Source organism: Schistocerca piceifrons, chromosome 3 (genome assembly GCF_021461385.2).
Source record: "Schistocerca piceifrons isolate TAMUIC-IGC-003096 chromosome 3, iqSchPice1.1, whole genome shotgun sequence".
NCBI lineage: Eukaryota > Metazoa > Arthropoda > Insecta > Orthoptera > Acrididae > Schistocerca > Schistocerca piceifrons.
The window spans coordinates 553,256,999-553,265,973 of record NC_060140.1 but is presented as its reverse complement, the minus strand read 5'-3'; the positions used below and the strand labels follow the sequence as shown (position 1 = coordinate 553,265,973).

General features: G+C 53.3%; 1 pseudogene; it reads right to left on the bottom strand.

The window, feature by feature from the left end:
* Positions 1–7,437: 7,437 nt before the first annotated feature.
* On the bottom strand, positions 7,438–7,592 carry LOC124790885 (annotated as a pseudogene).
* Between the last annotated feature and the right edge of the window lie 1,383 nt (positions 7,593–8,975).

The window sequence follows — 8,975 nt, the reverse complement described above, 5'->3', positions numbered from 1 at the left end:
AGAATCTTCGAGCCACGATGTCCAGCTTTGGTGGACGCACTACATGCACACTCAATATTTCGCTAACTATGAGAAATGGGTGCATCGATCCTTTCTACTTGTCCAGCGTCCTATTTCCACTCTTACAAAGAGTGTGATAGAGCTGGAGATGTAGTAGTTTCTTTGCCAACAGATATTGTCTTTGGCAGTAGTACCAACTGTCGTGGTACACAGATCGAACCACTGTCGTGGTACACAGATCGCACTACAGTCGCCAACCAGTTGTGATACACAGATCGAACTATGATCTACAGAATCATTAAGAAATTCTCCTGAGAGATGCACTCTAATTACCACACTATTATCACCCTGTTGTAACACGTTATTCAAAATTTAAGTCTATGGATGAAAAATAGAATCTAGAACTTTTCACTTTACATTAACTTAGCGTTCCTTAAAACACCTTGTATGGTGCTCAATCGAAGAACGTCTCACAACCCAACCATGAACAGTTCTAAATTGCAATTTATTATATTGTATTTTAATGTTGTTTCAACACCTGATTTGCTTAATCTTGAACAATTATTTGCATTTAATGACATTTACAGTACCTGAACACAACATGGTTAGGTTATGAAGTCCAGCGTCGACTTTACACAGTCCAAAACGTGGGTTAACGAAACCTACCCACACGAATTCACGCACACGTGCGAACACACACGAGACGACAACGAAAAAGACACGCTAAGCAACCTTGCAACAATTACTATACGCGAAATACCGATTCAAAATTGAAGAGTGGAAGATGTAGGAACCCACCGCGGCTATCTTAGATTGGGACAGCGAGACAGTGGGAATCTCGTTAATCCGTTCATGCGCGTCACTAATTAGATGACGAGGCATTTGGCTATGTATAGCCGTCTTTATTCACGTGTGTGAATACACAAGAGACAACTACCCATACAATGGGTTTACAAATGACACAGATATAACAAACACTAGACAGTCTTTATTCACGTGTGTGAATACACAAAAGAAAACTACCCATACAATGGGTTTACAAATGACACAGATATAACAAACACTAGACAGGACAGGAAAAACACATGAGCAAAAAGGCGTTTGTGCCTGAGATAGGCGCCAGGCAGCAGCGCAGAGTGACACAAATTGAGCCCTCATCCGACACCAGTCCAGTGCACCGTGCTCGTTGTGGCAGTCATTGCGTCGAAACGCCTTGCCGCCATCACAGTACCGACGAGGACGCGCGTAGCCATGGCCGCAAAAGGGTGGTTTCTGAAGCCCAGCCTTTGCAGATCACGTGCAGATTCAGGTAACCAAACTCCCCTCCATGAGATGGTTGCCGAGGTGGTTGTGAAGTGCTGGACTGCTGGGTGTAGTCTTCTAATGGCCTGGTGGGTGGCTTCCTTGTCGTAGACCGCGACTTTTTCCTGGTGACAATGATCGACGTCCAGCTTAACACCAACGACTTGGGCATCGACAATGTGGGCTGCATCGCCACGAACCGCCACGATGTCCAGCTTCTTTAGGCCCTCAGATGTTCTAAGGTGAGGCTCAAGGTGGATGTCAAAGCCTTGGGGACGAAGGCCTTATGCAAAATAGGACGCCAAGGCATTATGTCGCTTTATGCAGGCGTCATGGCTCCTAAAGCAATGCTGGACAACGTGGTTGGCGGTTTCTCTTGCGACGCAGCCTTCCCCTGCAGTTGGTGTCACCTGAACGACCGCACTGCAGCCTTGCCAGTGTTGGAAGGGCATTTATCCTGGTTCGCAGGCAGGAGATATAGTCGCGTCCACTGATACGGTGCTGGGGGTTATCCACCCAGCTGTGTTGCCCTGGTGTTCGGGCTGACTTCCTCAGGGCAGTGCCATCCACCGACGAATGCAGCCTCTCCGCCCACATTCGGCCAAGCTGGTTGCTTGTACGTATGGCTCCATCGTTCCACAGTAGCTGTTGCTCTAACCCCCCAATTTCGCGCCCGATAACATCTTCTGTCGACCCATCTGATAGGACTCCCAACGCTCGCATGTTGGCGAGCCGATTTCGCCGTAGCAGGCGCACGAGGCAGTGAGCTGATGGCACTCCCAAACCCCCAGATGTAACAGGGGCGTGAAAGTACGCAACAGGGATGTCCGCTGGGAGGCACAGCCAAGATCTTAAAGCTGCACGGATGGCGATGTCCACTGCGGAGAGAGCAACAAGACGGGTCCTTGACAGAGCCAGGCCATGGTGGAACCCTGGCAAAACTACCGTTCTCATGGAGTGAAGACGTTGTTGCGGCTTCAATGGTGCCTTGGACAAGACGCTTAGCAGTCGCTCGACATCCCACCTCGGATGGAAGAGGCTGCATCCGCTGGTAGAGAACTCCAGGCCAAGATACCGGAGACTACTCTCGACTGTCAAGGCAGGAAGGGTGGTATATCCATCCTTGAAGGTCGTGGTGCTGTCGACCATGACTTTCTTCTCGCGACCAGATGCCGCAAGGGCGAGAGTAAAACACTGTCCGGGATTGACCTGGAGACCCAGGTCTCCAAAAACTGATATAGATGTATCAATCAGGTCCTGGAGACCTCCCTTAGTCTTAGCGAACAGCAGGAGGTCGTCGGGGAAGGCGGAAGCATTCAGGTGTCGTCCCATTACGTTAGCACCAACATGATCTGGGAGGCGAGCAAGCATGAGGTCCAGCGAAAGGTTAAACAGGATAGGGGAAAGAGGGTCGCCCTGCCGAACGCCACTTGAAGGCCGCACTGGACCCAGCGACTTCCCCGAACCAGAGATCACCGTTGCTCCCTCCTCATAGCATCCCAGGATGTATCCAATGAACTCGTCTGGCAGACCATGTGCCCTCAGGGCGCCATGGTCGAGAGAGTCGAATGCCTTGGACACAGCCAGGGACGTGACATAGAGGGAATAACAGCTCACCCTGGCCTGAGTCATCGCCAGGTCCAACAAGAATGAATTGTGCAGCATCCCATCCTGAGGAAGGAAGGCCCACTGACGCCTGTCCAACACACAGGTCTGCATCAGCCGACTTGCCAGGATCTTATGGAAGACCCAGGCGAGGACTCAGCAAACCGTGATAGGGCGGAATTCAGAGGGGGATGCTGGGGCGGCCTTCTTACGCAGCAGGGAGGTACGGGCCTGGAGGAGTTGGGATGGGAGGCAGCGGGTCAAAAGGAAACGGTTTAACACTTTCAGGAGGACCTCACGGGGAAGACAACGAAGCTGGGCAGGTGTAAGTCCATCAGGGCCTGCGGTGGAGCGACGAGGTGGGAGCGCTGCAGCAACATCCTCCAATGGGATGGGCGCCCACAGCTGCTGAAATGGCACCTCGGCTCGGGATAGTAATAGCCGACAATCTAGACGGTCAACCCAGACTGATGGACGCCAGGTGAAGAGGTCTTTCCAAAATTCAACCAAACCAGGAATAGGAGGTGGTTGGTAAAGCAGTGTACCGTCTAGAAGGCCATTAATGCACCATCCCGCGTTCTTGGAGAAGGTGCGCTGGCAGACGGAATACTCCCACCTGTGCCGAGTATGTTTACGCTCTGGTGGCTGGGACATCTGCTTGGGGGCGATGGGGTTGTGGGACACCTCCTTGCTACCTATGGCATCAAGCGCAGGTGGCAGCATGTCCATGATGACATGCCATGATGCAGTTTGTCCCAGCGCCAAGATGTCGTGAACCGAGCAATACTTTGAGCCCGATGGTGGCTAAGGCCGACCAGATAGCATGGTGGACAGGATCCTCTGCTGACGGTGGGGTCAGGGAAGCTGCAGATGTCCCTGCAGGAGGTGCAGCAGCATCTGAGGTGCGAGGTCGCTCCACAGAAGGAAAGAGGGCGGCAACGAACTCGGCAACCTGGTTCCTGTAAGCTCCCACATGACGCTAACAATTGATGGATTCAAGTAAGCTGTTTGGGAAGGTATTCGCTAACTCTTGGTTCAGGAACTGGGTGCCCTCGAGTGTCAGCACTGCTTCAGCATGGGCCAGGCGTAAAATTTCCCCACTAGACCACCTGGCCTTAGTCCTCTGAATGTTGATGTCTGCATTCGCTCCACCAGGATGAGACCTGCAGCAGTGCACACCAAGACCAGTCTTGGTGCTGAAGTTCCGATGGCACTCCGGGCACTGAAAGGGAGACATGGCGACCCGACGCAGGCTGGGGGCGTCAGACAGTGGCCCAGCAACTGGTGCGGCATCTCCTGTGGGAGGACCGCTACCTGTTTTCTTCAGTGTGTTGGGGCCAGCTGAAATAGGAGGCAGGGGGGCAGGCAACCCCCAAGCCCCGATAAGTTCAACCCACTCTGTTGGTTGGGAAGCTCTGAAGAGGCAAAGAGTAAAGAGTTCTTTGCCTCCCCTCAGCTCCCATCACGACTTCCGCCACGTAAAGGCCAGAGCTAGGATTTCCCACTGAGAGGCTAAGTGAACCATCATCCACTCGACATCGCTAGGATGCTGAGGGGTGGATTGAGAGGGTCCGTATGTGACGCATCATGTAAGCATTAAGAGAGTCATAGTTACACCCGCCATTTACCCACACTTGCTTGAATTTCTTCACGTTGACATTATTTCTTCACGTTGAAATTCAGAGCACTGGGCAGAAATCACATTGCGTCAACACCCCCTAGCGCCTTCGCAATGCATTGTTTTAATTAGACAGTTGGATTCCCCCAGTACGTGCCAATTCTGAGGTGATCGTTGAATGGCGGCCGAAAAGAATCCGCAGACCCGCGAGCCCCCGGATGAGCAATCTAAGGCGCGCGCATCCTGCACCGACGGACAACATGAGGCCAACCAATGGAGAGAGCATACCACGCCCACGCTAAACACCCGCACTTACCGGCACCCCTACGGCACTCACCTCGCCCAGGCCCGGCACATTAGCGCTGACCCACTTCCCGACCAAGCCCGACACGGCCCGATCCTCAGAACCATTCTTTATCCCGAAGTTACGGATCCAATTTCCCGACTTCTCTTACCTACATTATTCTATCGTCTAGAGGCTCTTCACCTTGGAGACCTGCTGCAGATTTGGGTACGAAGCAGCGCGACACCTCCACATGGCCCTCTGCTGGATTTTTAAAGTCTGAGGGGAGGATCGGGACACCGCCGCAACTGTGGTGATCTTCGCGTTCCAAACCCTATCTCCTTGCTAGAGGATTCCAGTGAACTCGAACGCTCATGCACAAAAGAAAACTCTTCCCCAACCTCCCGACGGCGTCTCCGGGGCCCAACTTGTATCGGTTCCGCTGCCGGGTTCCAGAATAGGAACAGGATTCCCTTTCGCCCAACGAGGGCTAGCACAAAGTGCATCATGCTATGTTGGCCCCCATCAACATCGGATTTCTCCTAGGGCTTAGGATCACTGACTCATGTGCAATGGCTGTTCACACGAAGCCCTTCTCCGCATCAGCCCTCCAGGGCCACGCTGGAGTATTTGCCACTATGACCAATATCTGCACCGACGGCGGCTCCAGGCAGGCTCACGCCCAGACTCTTCTGCGCCCACTGCCGCGACCCTCCTACTCGTCAGGGGTTTGCGGCCCGCCGCAAGGACCAGCCATGACTGCCATACTGAAGGCCGAGTATAGGCACGACGCTTCAGCGCCATCCATTTTCAGGGCTAGTTGCTTCGGCAGGTGAGTTGTTACACACTCCTTAGCGGATTCCGACTTCCATGGCCACTGTCCTGCTGTCATAATCAACCAACACCTTTTACGGTTTCCCATGAGCGTCGATTCGGGCGCCTTAACTCGACGTTCCATTCATCCCACAGTGCCAGTTCTGCTTACCAAAAGTGGCCAACTTGGCAATTCGATCCGAGTCGTTTGCTTGCAGCTTCAGCATATCAAGCAAGCCGGAGATCTCACCCATATAAAGTTTGAGAATAGGTTGTGGTCGTTTCGGCCCCAAAGCCTCTAATTATTCACTTTACTGGATGAGACTCGTACGAGCACCAGCTGTCCTGAGGGAGACTTTGGAGGGAACCAGCTACTAGATGGTTCGATTAGTCTTTCGCCCCTATACCCAGCTCTGACGATTGATTTGCATGTCAGAATCGCTACGGACCTCCCTCAGGGTTTGCTCTGACTTCGTCCTGACCAGGCATAGTTCACCATCTTTCGGGTCCCAACGTGTACACCCTAGGTGCGCCTCATCTAGCAACGAGGACGAGACGCCCCAGGAGTGCAGAGACTGCCGCCCCGTGATGGGCAGGGAAGCCTCATCCTCCCTCGGCCCATGCATGGCGAGATCTTCACTTTCATTATGCCTTTGGTTTCGTACAGCCCAATGACTCGCACGCATGTTAGACTCCTTGGTCCGTGTTTCAAGACGGGTCATGAAATTGTCCAAAGCTGAAGCGCAGTTGACGAGATCGATTATTCCGCCCGAGAGCATCCTGAGCCAACAGCGGCACGGGGGTGGGGCCGGGCCAGGTAGGTCTGTCATCCGTGAAGAACCCCTTGTGCTTACCGGAATCCTGAGCGTCTAAATGGGTGAATCGACTCCTCCAGATATACCACCGAGCAGCCAACCAGGACACCGAGGCTCTGGCCAACAGAAGCGAACCGACGCCCACGGATGAACAGCCTGCACACCCGGGCCGTAGGCCGGCTACCAGGGGGTTGCGACGTCCTACTAGGGGAACAGTGCGGCCCATTGCACACTGGAACGGCCCCATCGCGCGGCGAGTGGCAAGGCAACCAGACCCCACCCCACCGCGGATTGCTCGGCGTGGGGGGCCGACCCCATCTGCCGAGGTCGGGGGCCAGAGGCCGGATGGGCGTGAATCTCACCCATTCGACCTTTCAGACTTCTCACGTTTACGCCAAAGTGGTTTTGAACTCTGTCTTCAAAGTTCTTTTCAACTTTCCCTCACGGTACTTGTTGGCTATCGGTCTGGTGGTCATATTTAGTCTCACATGGAGTTTGCCACCCACTTGGAGCTGCACTCTCAAGCAACCCGACTCGAAGGAGAGGTCCTACTGACTCCCGCACCGGCTGCAACTGGCCTGCCACCCTCTACGGGCCATGGCCTCATTCAAGTTGGACTTGGGCTCGGCGCGAGGCGTCGGGGTAGTGGAACCTCCCAAACACCACATACCACGTCAGGCGACAGCCTGCAGATTTCGGTGTGGGACTCTTCCCTGTTCGCTCGCCACTACTGGGGGAATCCTTTTTAGTTACTTTTCCTCCACTTAGTAATATCCTTAAATTCAGCGGGTAGTCTCGCCTCCTCTGAGGTCGTTGTACGAGGTGTCGCACGCCACACCGCCAGCCGGCTGTGCACGCTACCGAGACAGTACCGGTATGCGAACCGCCAGGCGACGGGCGCGCATCGAACGTTTAAGGAGACGCGGCCGGCCCCACAGGTGGCCACGACACTCCCAGGTCTCCGAAGCGCGGCAAACGCCTCGCGCTTCAGTATACGTAGCTGACCCTCAGCCAGATGTGGCCCGGGAACGGAATCTATGGACCGCAATGTGTGTTCGAAACGTCGATCTTCATGTGTCCTGCAGTTCACATATCAATGCGCAATTTGCTGCGTTCTTCATCGACCCACGAGCTGAGCGATCCACCATCCTGGGTGATCTTTTTTAGTTTCCACTGTCTCTTTGAAAACAGTTGTATAGGCGAGACTAGGGCGTTTGACGGCCCCTGTTCCATTGTTATTTCCAACGGCCTCACGGCCGATGGGCGTCGTACGGCTCTACACCGGAGGGGACAGGCACTCGGGGGAAAGTCATTTATAACCGGCGCTAGGCGCCAGGTGCCGCAGACCAGCAGATCCAGAGCTTCAGCGCTCGTACCACACAACATTTCCGTTAGTTTAGTGAAGCACGCATAGTTCCGCAAGCGGCGCACAGGTACTGCGAGCCGTACAGGTAGGTGTTGCGCGACACGACACGCACATCAAAAGACATGCAGTCTAGTCGGTAATGATCCTTCTGCAGGTTCTCCTACGGAAACCTTGTTACGACTTTCACTTCCTCCAAATAATCAAGTTTGGTCATCTTTCCGGTAGCATCAGCAATGAGATAGTCGATGCCGCGTACCAGTCCGAAGACCTCACAAAATCATTCAATCGGTAGTAGCGACAGTCAGTGTGTACAAGTCCATGTGAGCTTATGACTTGCGCTTACTGGGAATTCCTCGTTCATGGGGAACAATTGCAAGCCCCAATCCCTAGCACGAAGGAGGTACAGCGGGTTACCCCGACCTTTCGGCCTAGGAAGACACGCTGATTCCGTCAGTGTAGCGCGCGTGCGGCCCAGAACATCTAAGGGCATCACAGACCTGTTATTGCTCAATCTCGTGCGGCTAGAAGCCGCCTGTCCCTCTAAGAAGAAAAGTAATCGCTGACAGCACGAAGGATGTCATGCGACTAGTTAGCAGGCTAGAGTCTCGTTCGTTATCGGAATTAACCAGACAAATCGCTCCACCAAATAAGAACGGCCATGTACCACCACCCACCGAATCAAGAACGAGCTATCAATCTGTCAATTCTTCCAGTGTCCGGGCCTGGTGAGGTTTCCCATGTTGAGTCAAATTAAGCCACAGGCTGCGCTCCTGGTGGTGCCCTTCCGTCAATTCATTTAAGTTTCAGCTTACCTCCCCCAGAACCCAAAACCTTTGGTTTCCCGGAGGCTGACCGCCGAGTAGTCGGAGGAACTGTGGCGGGTCGCTGGCTGGCATCGTTTATGGTTAGAACTAAGGCAGTATCTGATCACCTTCGAACCTCTAACTTTCGTTCTTGATTAATGAAAACATAATTGGAAAATGCTTTCGCTTCTGTTCGTCTTGCGTCGATTCAAGAATTTCACCTCTAACGTCGCAATACGAATGCCCCCGCCTGTCCCTGTTAATCATTACCTTGGGTTCCGAAAACCAACAAAATAGAACCGAGGTCCTATTCCATTATTCCATGCACACAGTATTCAGTTGGGTTTGCCTGCTTTAAGCACTCTAATTT